The following is an 18225-nucleotide window of genomic DNA, read 5'->3' as shown; positions in this document are numbered from 1 at the left end:
GTTGATATTTTTACCAAAACCTCTAACTCTCACTCTTTTCAAGATTTGTACTTACGAAGCTGAATGTACCCTGTAAAGAGTCTTCTCTGACTTCACAAACGTCTCTTAATCGATACTGGTCCTCCATGCACTAGTGCAGTCAGAGGTTATGGCACCGGTTATTTTAGCCTATAGGCACCGGTTCTTGACCCGAAGCATATACAGACGAGGTAAAAGGTCTACACTTTTATGCCTCAGCTATGAACCGAGGCAAAACAATATAGGATTAGAACTCGGTTCAAAGGGAACCAAAACAATATATACGCCGCCGTCTTTCTCACGCTGCCAAACACCACACGTCGCCAAACACCACACGTCGCCAAACACCACCGTCTTTCTCACATCGGACCACCCAAAACACCACCATAGACCACCTTCGTCCATCAGAGACAACGCGACGATGCAGTAAGAACCCAGGAAGACCACACGACGATGGCGGCAATGCGGCGGCAACACTGTCTTCACCACGCGACGGCAAGGCAGCAGCAGGGAGGCAGCTGATGAGTCAATATTTTATTGACTTCACTTAGCTTATTGTACCAGATTTAATCAAGGAATTGTGCTTTAATGTTCAGTATTATCCTATTTTTCCTAATTGTGCTTAATTTGTCCAGAAATTCTTATTTTAATTAATTTGAATTATCTGAGCTAATATTTTGCATTATAAATTATAGGGAAAATTCTGTAAATATTTTAGGACATTTGGAAGAAATTCATTTGCATACAGTGTTATTTGCTTTGAAGAAGCTGCATTGAATTCATTTATTATGTATGATGAAACATAGGAGCTTCACGTGAAAAATGGATAAACATGTCATTCACTTCTAGAATTTTAAGAAGCAAAAATTAGCTTGGAATGTCACAGCACACGGCCATTACAATTAGCTCTCAAGGAATTATATTTTTTTTAGAAGCGACCCCTTCTTATTTTGTCATTGAATGAAGAAAATTATTTAATGTTTTAATGGGCAACCACCTCACGTTTATTGAGAAACATTTATGTGATGGTTGAAAACATTCACGTAGAAGAGTAGCTTGAAGTGGAAGAGGGGGACCACCATGTTGAAAATACATTTAGCAAAAAAAAGAGGGGGACCACACTTAAAGTTACACGGCCATACCACTTTGGCTCATTGGAAAATTCAGCAAACATCAATTTGTTGAGTGGAGTGGCACGACTGCAAAATTATTGATTTCAATTGGCTTGGCCTTTGAAGAAAAAAAAACACAAGGGACTCATGACAAAGCTCACGGCCATTCATCTTGGCAAAGCATTCAGCCTTAGTTGGAATTGAAGAATGAAGCCACTTCACGGTTTTCATGTTTTGGCTGCAGCTCAAGCGAACAAAAGAAGATGGAAGATCACGCTCCAACAAGCACATCCAACAAGGAGAAGCAGCAGCTTACGGTTTCTTTTGGTTGGCTTGGTAACATCTCACGGCCCAACAGCAGAGATTCATGTCCAACTACAACTCCATTCCAGCAGCTTTGTAACTCACGGTTTTGTCATGTAATTACGTTAAGGAGGGGCAGCAGCTGGTCCAGTGGAGAAGACCTTCACAGTCCAGTAAAGAGCAGCCACCAACGTTGGTTCCTATCTCAGAAGCAGCTCACACTCCAGCAGCTTGGTAGCAGCGAGAAACCAGCAGCCACCTTGGAGAGGAGATGAAGATCATGGCCTGGTCTAGCAACATATGCATCCAACAACAGCAACACTTCACCGAGAGCAAGCAGAAGCATCTTGATCCAGCCACTTTCATGAGCAACATCCATACTTCACGGTCAGCACATCCAGCATGGAATGTGGGCACCACATTTCAAAAGAATTTGGCAGCCAGCAGAAAAGAAGATGGCACAAACAAATGAAGGAGAAGTCACGGGAGGAGACTATGTGGGAGTTGGTGAGAGAATTCCTTATAAAAAGAAGGCAGCACCAGATAAGGAGAGGCATCAGATTTTAGGAATTAGTAGTAGTTTAGGACAGCCATGGAAGAGGCTCTCGCCTCTTCCTCTTTCTTTTTCCACTCTCTCGGTTTTCCATTTGAATGCAATAGTGATTTATTTTCTGAAGCTTGTAGTGTGTTACTGTAATTTTTATTTTCACTGTCCAGGAATTTAATTTCAAGTGTTGAATCTTTGCTAAATTTGATTTTCAATTAAATGCTTTTAATTTTACAGTCTTTTTATTTTACCGTTTACTGTCTTCTGAACCGTTAAATTCAGTCATTACTTTTTACCATTCAGTTTTTACCATCTTTTACCGCTTGTTTTTACCATTATTAAAATTTATTTCAGTGTTTTAAATTCAGTTTTATTTAATTTCCAAGTTCCAATTTTATTTTATTCGCATTCAAAAACATCACAAAAGCACCCCCCCCCCCCTTTCGTGTAAAAAAATTTGAGACTGAACCACCAAAATTGGTCCTTGAGAGACGACCTAGGAGTCACTTCCTAGTAACTATACTGCATATTTTCGTGCAATCAAATTTGTATGACCGCGACAGTCGTACCAGCAGCGACAGTGACGTTGTGGAGCGGATCTGGAGTGGATCTGGAGCGGATCTGGAGCGGCTTAGTGATGAAGATGAATGGTGGCGCGTAGATGGAGGTTGCAAGGCCAATGCCGGAGCTTCGTGAAGATCGCCATGGAAGATAGCGCCAGCGCGATTCTGTTGAGGACGCGATTCTGGTGGCTCCGTTGCTCCCCAATGGACGAAGCTGGTGACGACAGGGAGCTCGACGAACGACGGCAACACTGTCTTGACCACGCGACAACGAGGCAGCAATGGGGAGGTCGCGGCGGTGAGGAGCAGCAGCGGGGAGGCACGACGGTGAGGCAGTGGTTGGATGGCAACGAGAGAGAAGAATTTCTTGGATGTGGATGCAGCGAGAGAGAAGAAAAGTGGAGAAGTGTTTTTTGGATGCAGCAGAGAGAAGAGAAGCAGAGAGAAGAGAAGGTAGGTAGGGTAAATTGCCTCGGTTATTCCTTTAACCGAAGTAATTGACTTTTACTGCCTCGATTCCTTCCTCCAACCAGTGCCTATACGCAGATTATACGCTTTGGGCAGTTTCTAACCGAATTAATATGTCTATTATGCCTCGGTTCCTGTTGAACCGAGGCCTATAAGTTCGCTCAAATTGCAATACTGTCACCGCATTTATATTTGCTTCGTGTTTGTCCAAACCGAGACCTATTAGCCGCGTTAGAAAGCTTTTTTTTACTAGTGATGGATGAATGGTGGTGTGTTTGTAAAAGACACTCTGACGCTCAAGTTAGTCGTGCGTTAGATACCAATTGATACTATGAAAAAACATCGTGAATTATTTTCCTCGATGGATGTACTATATATAGAATAATTTGGATTTATGGATCTCACCTGTATGAGCTTGGATGAGCTATAGACTCATTTACCTCATGAATCAGTTGTCTGATTGAGAATATACTAAGTTAAAGAATAGAATAAAGCATTTTTTTCAACTAGCCATTTTATCATACTTGAACTTAAACACTAAGTCACATGTGCATCAAATTAGAATTGATATATTTTTAAATCTGGACAGTATGTAATAGCAACAATTTCATATACCCTTTTACCCCTATATCATGCAATTATAACACCTAAGTGTCTTCAACAACTAATATGCAATCTACATCAGTTAATAAATGACTTATCAGATTCATGATGTACTGCAAATTCATTACAGACTAATGCAACAAGAGCTGTATGCATAGTTTAAGACCAAATCAGAATTGTTATTACGCAGAATATACAACTAAGTCAGCTAGGATATGGTATAGAACAACAATCATAACATGGCAAGCTTTACTCACATAATGGAGCAATTTACTTGTTTTAACAAAAGCAGTCAGCTTTAGTCATCTAACCAACTAAAATAGAGTACCATATTCCTAAACATCAACGGTTATCTCAAAAACTAGATTAATCAATTTTGCACCCTAAAACCCGCCCACAACAAAACAACACCTAACATCACGGCACAGAATTGAGACTAAACACAAGCTTCTAATCATGAGTCAGATTTTCCTAAAAGCATGATATAGAGTTCATACAATCAAGCAGCATTGATTTAATCATTTTTCAGTAATTACCCATGAAGAAACATATAATTTGCTATAATAAACTATACTCCCGTCCAGATATTAATGTTCATGCTTTCAGATATACTTAGATGCAGAGCTATGTTTAGACAAAGTATAACAGAATTAGAATGCTCACAGGTTCTTTTCACATTTAATATAGAACTATCATGTTTTTAATAGTAAAATTCCTGTACAAACCAAATTATTATACTATTTAATCTATTATTTTAGCTAACATTTTATTTATCATTAGCAGATTTCACATACCAATATCTTCAGAAAATCCAGCAACCAACAGAAATAGATTTTACCCGAACAATGATAGTTACAATTTTTAATAGAACTCAATCAGTTGTAAAATAAACCGAATATATCAACATTCCAGTTCCCAACATTCATCAAATTACAACTAATTCAACGCACAGTTTTCAAACCTTTCCAAAAGTATATAAATAAACTTCTCCTTTTGAACAAAAATTTCAAAAAATTTAGTTGAAAAAGGATATGAAACCATGACACTTTTAGGAATATAGTTGAAGAAAAATCAACATATAAAATATAACTTTAACATAAGTGTAAAATATTAATTGTTACCCAATAAATACAAGATGAAGAGAGCACAAATAAGTCCATTTCCAAGAAAGAAACAAATCAAGTTAAAAAATTTATAATATATTAATTAATTGAATATAATATATGTTAGATAAAAGTAATATTTTATTATTAAATTTACAAAATCGGATCGAACATCTAAATACATAAGATGTTATCACTCCTAACAAGGCTTCCTAATCTTGAATTGGTGTTATATGCAAATAGATTTTGGTGTGGTTGTCGAAATAACATTAAAAATAATTTATAAACATATCATATTTTGAATTGTGTTATGTATAGATAGATTTTGGAAATGTTACTATTTTTTATTAGCCTATTTTTGTTTGTCTGTAAACATGAGTTATTTAATCATTAATGATGTTTTAATAGTTTTTTGGAATTATATTTTATAATGTTTTGAATATTTATTAGTATTAATCTAATTATGTTATATATATATATTTCCTTCTTTTAATATATTGATTTAAGTCGAGTTAAATGTCTGAATTTGAACTCATTATCTTAATAAACTCGTCGATCGTGTTAAGTTTCACATACACTGGATTGATGCATGTGGTTATTTCTTGAAATTTATTTTATTTTAAATACAAAGTTTATCACAACTAATAAAACACTATAATATTATGGTTAAAAAGGCACAAACACAAGGAGCAAAGGATAAGAGTCTTAATGATTATGAGTCAAACATTTTGATCGAGTCCAACTGATTGGTCCTACCAATGAATTATGTATGAGAAGAATATCAACGAGCATAGCAAAGTTGACTCTACCGTCATAGTCCTCATTCTTCTTGGTCATAGCTCCAACCATATTATAAGAATAAAAAATCGTGGATGAAAAAATATTCACGGTTCAAATTTTCTTCAATAATCTTATTAATATTATCACTTGCAACGGTGATATTAATTATTACAACTCATCAAGACACTGAAATCATCAATGTAAATGAAGATAATATTACAATTTTACTAAACTAATATTGAGATTTTATAATTTATTTTTTAGTTTAGGTACAATCAAGAAAGAAAAAAAAATAAGAGTACCAACTAAATATTTAATAAATACCATCCAAAAGTTATATGGGATAGAGATGGAGAGTCTATTATTTGTCCCAATTACAAAGTTATGTCTGTCCTTAGCTAGTTTTTCAAGATCATTAAGGAATTCAAACTTTTGTGCTTTTATTTATACAAACTTCAAGGCTTTGATCAAGGATCGTATGATCGAAAATGAAGTATATATTACAATATTTTAATGAAACTATTCAAATATTTAAAATATTAAATGTTTATGTATATGAATAACATGTCTTTTTTTAGGAAAATTTTGTTATTTTCGAGAAAGGAGAGAAAGGACATTTTAGTTGTATAAATTGTAAGAGCCGAGAGGTTTAAAGAAATTTTGGAGTAGACAGGTGTAGGTAAAGAATGATACCGAACGATTTATATTAAAATAAGAGTGATATATAAATAAAAGTTTTGTCCCATTTTTCTAAATACAACTGTCTCTCTCCAAAAACTTCTACTGTCTTCTTTTCTCCTCTTTCTCTCTAGATTTTCTTAATCTCACTTCATCTGTTTAATAATCAGATCGTGCCTAAGCAATCCTAGTGTCAAGAGCTTTCCATTCCACCGATCGGTTTAGTGTTTAGAGCTGGTAAGTTTCGTTCCTTTAATTCTTGTGAATTTCTGGAATTTCTACCACATGCAAGTAAGCCTTGCTTTTTGCATGTGTTCATCAGCTTTCTCTTCCCCTTTCTAACTTCATTTTTGGTACTTTGGTTGGTCTCTTCTCACAAATCGGTAAGCTATAGGTGTTCTTAGGATTTTCTGGAGATGTGAGCAAATTTCTGGAAGCGTAGAAGATGTTCGGTTCGGTTAAGAGGTAAAGGAAGCTAGTTAATTTTAATGATGAGTCTATGGTATGTGTGAATGTTGTTTGATGGTTTTCATGTGAATGAAATTGAATTTTTGTGTGATCGATATTGTCTGTATGGACTGTCAAATTGGTTGGTTGGGAGAGCTAAGAGGAGTTATTTAGGATCTGTTAGAGTCCCTAAGTCATTCAAAATGTACTAAAACCAATATAACCGAATTGAAGTTATTGTTTATGCAGAAAGTTGGGCACGCGTTGTTGACCACTCGGTCATATTCAAGTGCTTGGTCATTAACTGGGTTTGGGCTCTTTAGAGTCTTCCCAGTTCATGACGTTCGATCTTAGTAGTTCTCGGTTTTGTACTAGCGTTCGGTCTTAGTAGTGCTCGGTTTTGCAGTAGCGTTTGGTCTTAGTAGTGCTCAGTTTTGTACTAATGTTCGGTCTTAGTAGTACTCGGTTTTGTACTAGCGTTTGGTCTTGGTAGAGGTCGGTTTTGTACTAGCGTTCGATCTTAATAGTGCTAGGTCTTGTTCTTGTATTCGATTTAATATAGCGTTTGGTCTAGTTATAACTTTTGGTCTTGACGTAACATTCGGTCTAGATAAAGTATCTGGTATAGTCTTGGTTCTCGGTCTTACACTAGTACTTAGTTTGTATTGGTGTTCAGTCTTAACTAAGTTCGGTCTGTTATGGGCCTTACCTGTTAATGATTGTTCGATCATGCTTTAGTTATTGGTTCTACTTGAGCATTCGGTCTAAGTCATAAGTGTTCCATCTAAGTTATTAGTTTTTGGTCTAAGTTAAAAGTATTATGTTTACTATAGTATTCGGTCGGGCTAGTGTTCGGCCTCAGACTGTATTCGGCTCACGTTTGAGTCTTGCTCTTTATATGACCGTTCGATCATGTTTACATGTTATGAGTATTTTCCATTCGGTCATGTTCAAGGGTGGTGGTGGTTTTTACCGGTTTGATTTTACTATGAAGCATTCAGTTTTTCAAAGGGTTGTGGTTATGTTGTACTCTGAGTGTTTACTTGAGTTGTTTAAACGTATTATGTATGAGAAATAGTGTTGATATTAAAGTATGGTTTAGATTTGTACTACGGATATGAAAGAGAATTCCAAGGAGGAATGTCTCAGTGGTTAATTATCAAAGTGGTAAAGTATGAATATAGACAGCGAAATCCACGACGTTCATCCTAAGATTGTAATGATTACCAATTCTCAAGTAGAGATGGGTAAGTCATGTCGTGAGAATAGCAGGAGGTCCTAGACTAAAGGTATTTAGGTGAGTTATAACGGATTAACCCCGGACGGCAGCTGAGGGTGTTCTAGTTACTACACCCCCAAGCACATGAACGGCCTCAAGCTACATATTCATACTAGTCTGGACGGTTAAGTTAAAGCGGTCGGTCAATATGTGTTTATATGTTTTAACATGTGTATGAGTATCTTATCTGTTTGTTTGAATTGTATGCTCACATGACTATTAAATTCCACTAGCTTACCCTTCTTTTCTGTATTGTCATGTTTATCCGCTCGATTTATCCTTTGCAATGATCATCCGATGTGTGTGAGCAGAGGGAGAAGATGTCTCTCTGGAGCAAGCACTAGAATGAGAGGATCCCTTGTTTAGTATAAGATTGATCGGTCTTGTATATAGTTTTGCATCAGTTTAGGCCTTTGTGTAAAGTTTTTAATTTTATGGTTATTTTTGGATAACTGTATTGTTAACACTTTATTACATAGTAGATGACTTTTAAATTTTATATTCTTATGTGGTGACTCTGTTATATAGTTTATATAATATTTTGGGATGTTACTAAATGATGCATGAAGATGTTATAAGTGTTATATCAAGAGAATACATTTTCTAAAATATTCAACTTTGAATGAATACTTGAAATTTCTTCCGTTGAATGATTTTAAGTAATTGATAACATATTGAAAAAATAATACTATCATGGTATGAACATTTTATGTGTTATGACTATAATAAGTAAAAAAACTGGAGTCATCAGTATTAATTTTTTTTAAGATATTATAGTACATTTATATTGATATATGTTTCTCTCTCGAAATTGCAAAGCATTAGTAAAAAGAATGAAATGAATAGGGCTAAGCAAATGTATATACATTGTATGGAACCAAGAGTGTAAGTTGAATTGGTATGATATTATTGGGTTATATCTCATTTTATATGTCTACTAATTTTCATTAATATTTACATAATGTAAAAGAAAAAAAACTAGAAGAAGAAGAAAATTTCTCTTTGTCTCTACTCCCTACAAAGTTTGTGTGTCGAGATACCCCTTCTCTCCTCTTTTTCATGGGTTCCACTTTTTTTGAGGAAATAGTTACTCCTCTGGATAACCGTTTTCACTTCCTTTTTTATTATTCTTTTAAAATGTTAATAATTGCTCAAGTAAAAATTCACAACCCACTCGTGGAATTATCTAATTTAAAATCTACACTCTTAGAGTAAAACCATACGTTGTAGAGAAATTCACAACTCACTTATGGAATTCTCTAGTTTAAAAATCTACCATCCTAATGTAAATCCATAAGTTATAGAGAAATTTACAATGGAAAAATTTACAGTTGACTTGTGGAACTTTCTAGTTTGATTTCTTCATTCTTGACACTAATTAATTCTCTCTAATTTGTAATTTCAATACCTAGAAACACATGTTTATGAGAAAGACACAAAAACCCAAATGTATTATGTAAAATAGAGATAACACATGATGAAATCATTCAAATAATTCAATAATACATGAAAATGACATAAACTAATGTACGAATGCAAAGACATTTTATTCCCACATCAAAATTTCCCAAGCTTAGACTTTTATTTGTCCTCAAGTAAAGAAAAATCAACTAAAAAAGAATGCTAATGCAAACATGAAGGTGCAAGGAAACTTTAGAAGGGGGGTTGAATACTGTTTCAAAACTTTTTCATAACTTACGATCTGATCATGATGTACATAATACTTGTATGATACTTACGTTAGGTTAGTAAACGCTATCCCAATGAGATCCTTTACTTGACCAACTTTGCGCATCCAAGTTAGAGTGTAGACATCACTAGTGCATAATTGGCTTTTAACGTCCCCCAATAGACGTCCGTCCACAAAAGCCCCAACGTATATAATTGACCGGTGGCATATTCGTAAATAAGTGGAACTCGAGACGTTCGTCCTTGGTCGAGCCGGACGTTTATAATATTATAGACGTCCGTCGTAGGGGGACGGACGTTTAATAGGCTGAACAAGTGAACCCATGTCAGCCCTTAAACGTCCGTCCTTGGTCGAGACGGACGTTTATAATGTTATGAACGTCCGTCTTTGGGGGACGGACGTTTAATAGGCTGAACAAGTGAACCCATGTCAGCCCCTAAAACGTCTGTCCTTGGTCGAGACGGACGTTTTTAATGTTATGAACGTTCGTCTTAGGGGGACGGACGTTTAATAGGCTGAACAAGTGAACCCATGTCAGCCCTTAAAACGTCTGTCCTTGGTCGAGACGGACGTTTATAATGTTATGAACGTCCGTCTTAAGGGGACGGATGTTTAATAGGCTAAAATAGTGAACCCATGTCAACCCTTAAAACGTCCGTCCTTGGTCGAGACAGACATTTTTAATGTTATGAACGTCCATCTTAGGGGGACAGACGTTTAATAGGCTGAACAAGTGAACCCATGTCAGCCCTTAAAACGTCCGTCCTTGGTCGAGACGGACGTTTATAATGTTATGAACGTCCGTCTTAAGGGGACGAACGTTTAATAGGCTGAAATAGTGAACCCATGTCAGCCCTTAAAACTTCCGTCCTTGGTCGAGACGGACGTTTTTAATGTTATGAACGTCCGTCTTAGGGGGACGGACGTTTAATAGGCTGAACAAGTGAACCCATGTCAGCGCTTAAAACGTCCGTCCTTGGTCGAGACGGACGTTTTTAATGTTATGAACGTCCGTCTTAGGGGGACGAAGGTTTAATAGGCTGAACAAGTGAACCCATGTCAGCCCTTAAAACATTCGTCCTTGGTCGAGACGAACGTTTTTAATGGTATGAACGTCCGTCTTAGGGGGACGGACGTTTAATAGGCTGAACAAGTGAACCCATGTCAGCCCTTAAAACGTCCGTCCTTGGTCGAGATGGACGTTTATAATGTTATGAACGTCCGTGTGAGGGGGACGGACGTTTAATAGGCTGAAATAGTGAACCCATTCCAGCCCTTAAACGTCCGTGTGAGGGGGACGGACGTCTACGAAGCTGAACAACTGAACGTTTCAATTCCCCAAGTAGGGACCTTAAACGTCCATCCTGGGAGGGCCCGGACGTCTATAATATTATAAACATCCGGCCCCCCATATCGGACGTTTAATGTGCTGACAGGGTGGTTGGAGATTTAATTGTCTTCAGGCCCGTAAACGTCCAATCTGGGGGGCCGGACGTTTATAATATTATAGACGTCCGGGCCCTCCCAGGACGGACGTTTAAGGGCTGGCATGGGTAGTTGAATTGTTCAGTTGTTCAGTGTAGTAGACGTCTGTCCCCCTCAAAAGGACGTTTCTAATATTATAGACGTCAGGCTCGACCCAGGACGGACGTTTAAACCCACCCGCGAATATCATTTTTAAATCCTCAAAGACGTCATATTAGTGACAAACCGGACGTCTATAATATTATAGATGTCCGTGCCCCAGCGTACCGGACGTCTAAGTGTATTAATATTGCTCCCGCGAACCCGTGACCAGTTACCTTTTGGAAACGCAAAAACACTGTTCATCGTCTTCCTCCGCAAACGCTGCTGCGCCATTGATTTTCCAGGTGCGTTTTCTCTCTTTTGGACCGTTTAAATTGATTTTCAATCCGATTACATTGGTCTGTGATGAAATACCTTTGATTTGAACCGATTAAAAATCGTTTTCGGTCCGTTTTTTTGCAATCTCTTGCGTGTTCTTGGGCAGCTTCTTTGACTGTTTTTGGACTCTGTTTTAGGCTGTTCACTCCTCGATTTCCCTCCCTTTCATTTCGAATCTACTTTTCAGGTTAGCTTGTTGGTTGAAAATTTTTTGTATGCATGTAATTGGGTTTTGTGAATGCACGTTTTTTACTGTAAAATGTGACTGTGTTATTGGCTTTTGAATATATGTGTATTAGTTGTGTTATTATAAGTATCAAATCATTGAGTGACACTTAGTTCCCGTTTGAAATTTAAGACAAACGATTAATCTTTTAATCGTTTGTGTTAAATTTTGAATTGTCTGATTGGACAGTTTGAGAAAATTAATTTTCATAATTTGCAATAACATGTCAATTGGAGTTTAAGGATAAGATTGATAAAATTTTGGTTCAGTACTTGTGTTGTTCTCCGGACGCATATTTGATTGTGATCATTGTTGACTACTCTCATTTCGTGTATTTCGGAGACCAATGAGAAATGCTGCCGAAATCTTATCAATTTTATGATGTAGACTTCAATGCACGTGGCTGAGCAAATTATGAAAATTAATTTTTTTGAATGGGTAGGGCCTAACCTTGTGAGAGTTAAAACACTTGAACTGATGATTTTACGAACATAGTATGGATCGAAGCTGGATGAACGAACGTCACATCAGTGAAGAATATGAGAAGGGTGTTTCGAAGTTCTTGCAATACGTTGAACAAAATGCTAAGTCTGTCAACGGGACATATTTTTGTCCTTGTGTGCGTTGTCTTAATCAAATACGGCAAGACTTAGGCAATGTGTGTGACCATCTATTCATGTACGGCATAATGGGGACTTATACCGTTTGGACTTGGCATGGAGAAGTACTGGAGCAGCCTACCACGTCACGAGGAACGGATTATGTGGAAGAATGGATGAGTGACCATTTAGAGGACATGATACGTGATGTCGGTGGAGATAATTTTGGAAGGGCTAATTTGTATGATTCTCTTATTAATGATTCAGAGCAACCGTTGTTCCCAGGATGCTCGAACTTTACACGTTTGTCTTCAACTTTAAAGTTGTTTAGTTTAAAAGCAAGGAATGGATGGACTGATAAAAGTTTTACCGAGTTGTTGGAGTTGTTGAAGGAGATGCTTCCAAACAATAATACTCTACTTATTCGTAATTACGAGGCCAAAAAAATTTTATGTCCAATGGGTCTTGAATATCAAAAGATACATGCTTGTCCTAAGTTTATCCCGTTTTAAAAAGAAATCTGACAGAGTCACTAGTAATGAAGGTAATGATGGTGCACCTGCTAAGGTGATGTGGTATTTGCCTATAATACCTAGGTTCAAACGTATGTTCTCTGTTAAAGAAGATGCAAAGAACCTTAAATGGCACTCTGACGAAAGAAAGTGCGATAATCTTCTTCGACACCCTGCTGATTCTCCACAATGGAAAAAGATTGATGACAAATTCCCTGAATTTGGTGCAGATCCAACAAACTTAAGGCTTGCACTTGCAACTGATGGTATGAATCCTTATGGAAACTTAAGTAGCAAACACAGTTCGTGGCCAGTTATGTTGATGATTTACAATCTTTCTCCTTCGTTGTGCATGAAGAGAAAATATGTCATGTTGTCCATGATGATATCGGGTCCTAGACAACCTGGAAATGACATTGATGTTTACTTAGCACCTTTAATTGATGATTTGAAATTGTTGTGGGAAGAAGGCATCGACGTGTTTGATTCACATGTTCAGGAACAGTTCCGTTTGCGTGCAATGTTGTTTTGCACTATAAATGATTTCCCAACGTATGGAAACTTGAGCGGTTATAGTGTTAAAGGTCATTTTGCATGTCCCATATGTGAAGAAAACACTAGTTACCTTCAGTTGAAGCATGGTCAGAAGACGGTATATACAAGACATCAAAAATTTCTTCCTCGTAATCATCCTTATCATAGATTGAAAAAAGCATTTAATGGAAGTGCTGAGGATGAGGTTGTGTGCAGACCCTGAAATGGTGAAGAGGTGTACAACGAAGTCAAAAACATTGACATTGTGTTTGAAAAACATCATAAAAGTACCTCTGCAAAGAACATTTGGAAGAAACGATCGATATTTTTTAAGCTTCCATATTGGTGTGAACTTAATGTTAGACATTGTATTGATGTGATGCACGTTGAAAAAAAATGTTTGTGATAGTGTCATCGGAACTTTATTAAACGTCAAAGGGAAGAGCAAAGACGGAATAAAAGCAAGACAAGATTTGGCTGACATGGGAATCCGATCTGAGTTACATCCACAGATAATAGGGAGACGCACCTATCTGCCCCCAGCTTGTCACACACTTTCCAAAAAAGAAAAACAAAGTTTTTGTAACTGTTTAAGAAGTGTGAAGGTTCCACAAGGTTATTCTTCAAATATCAGTAACCTTGTGTCTATGCAAGACTTAAAGCTAGTTGGTTTAAAGTCTCACGATTGTCATGTATTGATGCAACAATTGTTACCTATTGTTATTCGAGGCACATTACCTCATTCTGTTAGGGGTATTCTAACACGTCTGAGTTTTTTCTTTAATGCCATTTGCAAGAAAGTTGTTGACCCTCGAGGTTTAGATGAATTGGAAAATGAGGGAATAAGACTACTGTGTCAATTGGAGATGTATTTTCCACCTTCCTTTTTTGATATCATGGTACATTTGATTGTTCATCTAGTCAGAGAAATTCGAATATGTGGCCCGGTCTTCTTAAGGTGGATGTACCCAGTTGAAAGATACATGAAGATCTTAAAGGGATATGTCAAGAATCAGTATAGACCAAAAGCTTCAATCATAGAGCGATACGTTGCAGAAGAAGCCATTGAATTTTGTTCAAGTTATATGCCATCTTGTGAACCCGTCGATCTTCCCAAGAGCAGACATGAAGGAAAATGTAAAGGTAAGGGTGTTCGAGGTGTGAGAATTCAAAGTGTTAGCAGAAAAGAAATTGACCAAGCTCATTTGTACGTCTTAAACAATACTGTTGATGTCATTCCTTACATTTCTGACCACGTTAATGAAATAAAGGCAACAAACCCAAAAATGAGTGAAAAATGACATCATAATGAACATGTGAAAACCTTCTTGCAATGGTTTAAGAAAAAGATTTATGCGACTCCACATGTTTCTGAAACTTTATTGAGGTTATCTCGTGGGCCGAACACAGATGTCATTACATATGGTGGGTACAATATAAACAATATTTCTTTTCAGACAAAGGTAGAAGATGACAAAAGCAGAGTTCAAAATAGTGGCGTCACACTACAAGCTGAGGCTGTGCACTTTGCTAGTTCTAAAGACAAAAATCCAATCACAGCATCCATGAGTTATTTTGGAATAATACAAGAAATATGGGAAGTTGATTACGTCACTTTTAGAGTCCCAGTTTTCAAGTGTAAATGGGTTGATATAAATTCTGGTGTCATGATGGATGACCTTGGTTTCACATTGGTTGACTTGAACAAGATGAATTACACTGATGAACCATTTATCATGGCTAGTCAAGCAAGACAAATATTCTACGTAAATGATCCAGCGAATAACAAATGGTCAGTGGTTTTAGAAGGAAAAAACATGCAAGGACATGATGATGACGATTCTCTTGATATACTTGAGACAACATCTGTATGTCATGCAGGCAATTCGTAGTGATCACAACGAAGGCATTTGGGAAAAAACAATTAATTAATAGGTTGATGTTTTCACTTTTATTGACTTTATATGTATGTTCATCATAATTGAATTATTACAAACGTTGTTTAATTTTTCAAGTATGTCGGCCTCAGACTCAGGATCGGGAAAGAGCAGACGTGGACGAGGCGTCACCCGAGTGGCAGATGTGACCTCCGGACGCGTGGATGGTCAGAGGAGGCATGTTGACATCGACCCCAGATCAGGTCATCCATCAGGGCCACATGCTGATAGGTTTAGGAGTTATCTGGGTAATTTAGCAAAAAGTCATGTCTCTATCCTTCATGCATGTTGGGATGACGTCCCAGAGGTCGACAAGAACCTCTTATGGCAAGATATTCAGGTATGTTTATACTTCATGCAATTTATGATACACTTATCTTTTATGTTTTCTTTTGGAATAACAAGTTTTTTGTTTTAAACAGCAACATTTTGATATTTCAAACACAATGCAAATTAGAAAGAAAGTGTTATCACATATAGCGATAAGATGGAGGGATTTCAAGACAAGGCTGACACGACTATATGTCTTTGGAGACAGGCAACATGAAAATCCCTGTCAGCAATATACATTCACAGAGGAGGATTGGATGCAGTTTCGTGCATCTAGAGAGTCTGAGGAATGGAAGGTATGTTTCTTAACGTCGTCTTTCATTAAGTTTTTATCAATTTACACTTATTTATATAAATGGTTTCACAGGATAAAAGGTTAGCCGCCCAAGAAAGACAAAGGCTAAACGACGCACCCCACGTGTTATCACGAGGTGGATATGCAAAACTGGAGAAGAAACTGAGAAAGTCTAGAGCGGATGCCTTGGGACTTGAGTCGCCGGACCTAGCACCTACACCTGCTAGGTACGAGCTGTGGAAGGCTGCTCAGAAAAAATCTGATGGGAACATGACATCTTCCTCCGCTGTCTTGATCTCATAGAGAATTGTAAGTTCAAATTATAAGTAGTTCTTTGATTGTGTATCTATCACAGCATGTCTTCTAACTTGGTTTTTTTATGTGCAGGATGAGTTGGTTGAGCAGCAGACTCAGGGCACATTTGCTGGCCAAGGTAGGGACGACATTCTAACAACGACCATTGGAAGGCCCGAGCACCCAGGACGTGTACGTGGAGTTCCTGGGGCGATTGGTCTTCGTGACTACTTTGGCCCTACACAGAAAACCCCCCAATCAATGAATCAGGAGACACTGAGGCAAAAGGATCTTCAGTGGGAGGAAAGACTCAACCAAAGCATGAGATCAATGGAGCAACGATTCATGGAGCAGCTACAAGAACAAAAACAAATACAAAGAGCGCTTGAAGAAAAGCTGCACTCCATGACGCAAGGCAACATGGGGGCCGATGACACTCCCACACCACCTCGTGTCAGCACTAAAGGATCATGCTCTACTGTAGACCCCACTTAGTATAGCGGTCAATATGAGCTGTAGGTTGATGGGGATCCCCCACGCATTGTGGCTGTCGGACGAGTGCTTGAGGGAGGGCAGACCATTCATGGTATTGCCATATTACCCCAGCACGTGCGTGTGACCATTGACGAGGTTCGAGATCCCCAGGCTCAGGTGCCTGTACCCACTCCAGAAATTAACTTTGTGGGGGAGGCCATAGGATCATTTGTTGCCTGGCCTAGAGCATTGATCATGTCCCACTTCGCTACTCCACAGGTATAATTAACTTAGTATTTCTATTTTTATTCTTCAAATAATTGTTGATAACGCTTTGACGTAAATTCTTATCTTCAGTTCACACGTCCTCAGAAGCAGCCGATTCATGATACAGTCATACATGAAGATCATGACATGGCTGAAGCGGAGGATGATCCTCTATCAAAGCTAATGACAAAATTACCCAGGTTGAAGAAAGCACCATTAGAACTATACTGGGATTTGAGAGTATTTGGTCTTCCTCCACATGTGCCAGTTTATATCACATTATCTGATGCATTGGAGATGATTGGGGGAGACCGGATGTTGAATATTTCCATCATTCAGCTGTGGTGCATGTAAGATAGTCAATTTGGTCTTTCATATTACTTTTATTTACATTGTTATAGTTTCTAACAACTTAACTTTGTTGTTTTAGGTACATGGACACAATCGTTGTAGACCAAGGTCGGTCTTCCATGTACGGATTTGTTGAACCTCAGACCATTCAACCGTCTGGTAACACACTTCAAAACAGACAAGATTATTTGTAAACATGGATGGATGAGTCAAAAAGAGACGTATACCTTGTGCCAAACATTGAGGGGTAGGTGTTGTTATATGTGGTCAGTTTATTATTATAGTTTCCTTAATTAGTTGAATAACTATTTGTCCTTCGTGATAGGTCGCACTGGAAGCTGATGGTCATCATTCCCAAACAATGTAAAATTATATGGTTTTGTTCGTTGCATAGGAGGATGAAAAATGACTTGAGAACCATGCTTCAAGGGTAAGTGTTTCTCCAAAAATGACTTTGAATTTGATGTTCACCTTCAACTTTTATGATAAATATAGTCATATTAATTATACTTTGTGTTTTCAATCTGTATAGAGTTATTGGTAAATCTCGTGGTCAACTGGTTCAAATTTTGTATCCAAAGGTTGTAAGTCATTTATAGTTTCTAATTCATTTTCTATGTTATTGAATGATCTAAATTCTTAACTATTTAGTTTGTGATTTTAGTGTAACCAGCAGCTAGATTCATGGGAATGTGGCTTCTATGTGATGTGTTGGATTAAGACCATCATTCGAGCTGTCATTACAGATGACTGGAATGAGGTAATGATGTATACTTTCAATACATTACAAATCAAATTCATCTTCAACATATATGAAACCATAATGAATCTTTCTTGAATTTTGCAGCGCTTCAAGAGTACATCGCCTATTCCAGAGGACACAATTAAACAGATAAGGCAGGAGTGGACC

The 18225-nt window shown here is 37.5% G+C and overlaps 1 long non-coding RNA gene across 1 annotated transcript; it reads left to right on the top strand.

The window, feature by feature from the left end:
• The first annotated feature begins 17846 nt into the window (after positions 1–17846).
• On the top strand, positions 17847–18225 carry LOC128197686 (uncharacterized). The gene is made up of 3 exons (XR_008250316.1): positions 17847–17896; positions 17980–18075; positions 18163–18225. It is a non-coding gene; the product is annotated as an uncharacterized LOC128197686 (long non-coding RNA).

The sequence above is a fragment of the Vigna angularis genome, chromosome 7 (assembly GCF_016808095.1).
Source record: "Vigna angularis cultivar LongXiaoDou No.4 chromosome 7, ASM1680809v1, whole genome shotgun sequence".
Classification (NCBI taxonomy): Eukaryota; Viridiplantae; Streptophyta; class Magnoliopsida; order Fabales; family Fabaceae; genus Vigna; species Vigna angularis.
Note: the sequence above shows the minus strand (reverse complement) of the source record. Positions and strands in the feature narration are given on the sequence as shown.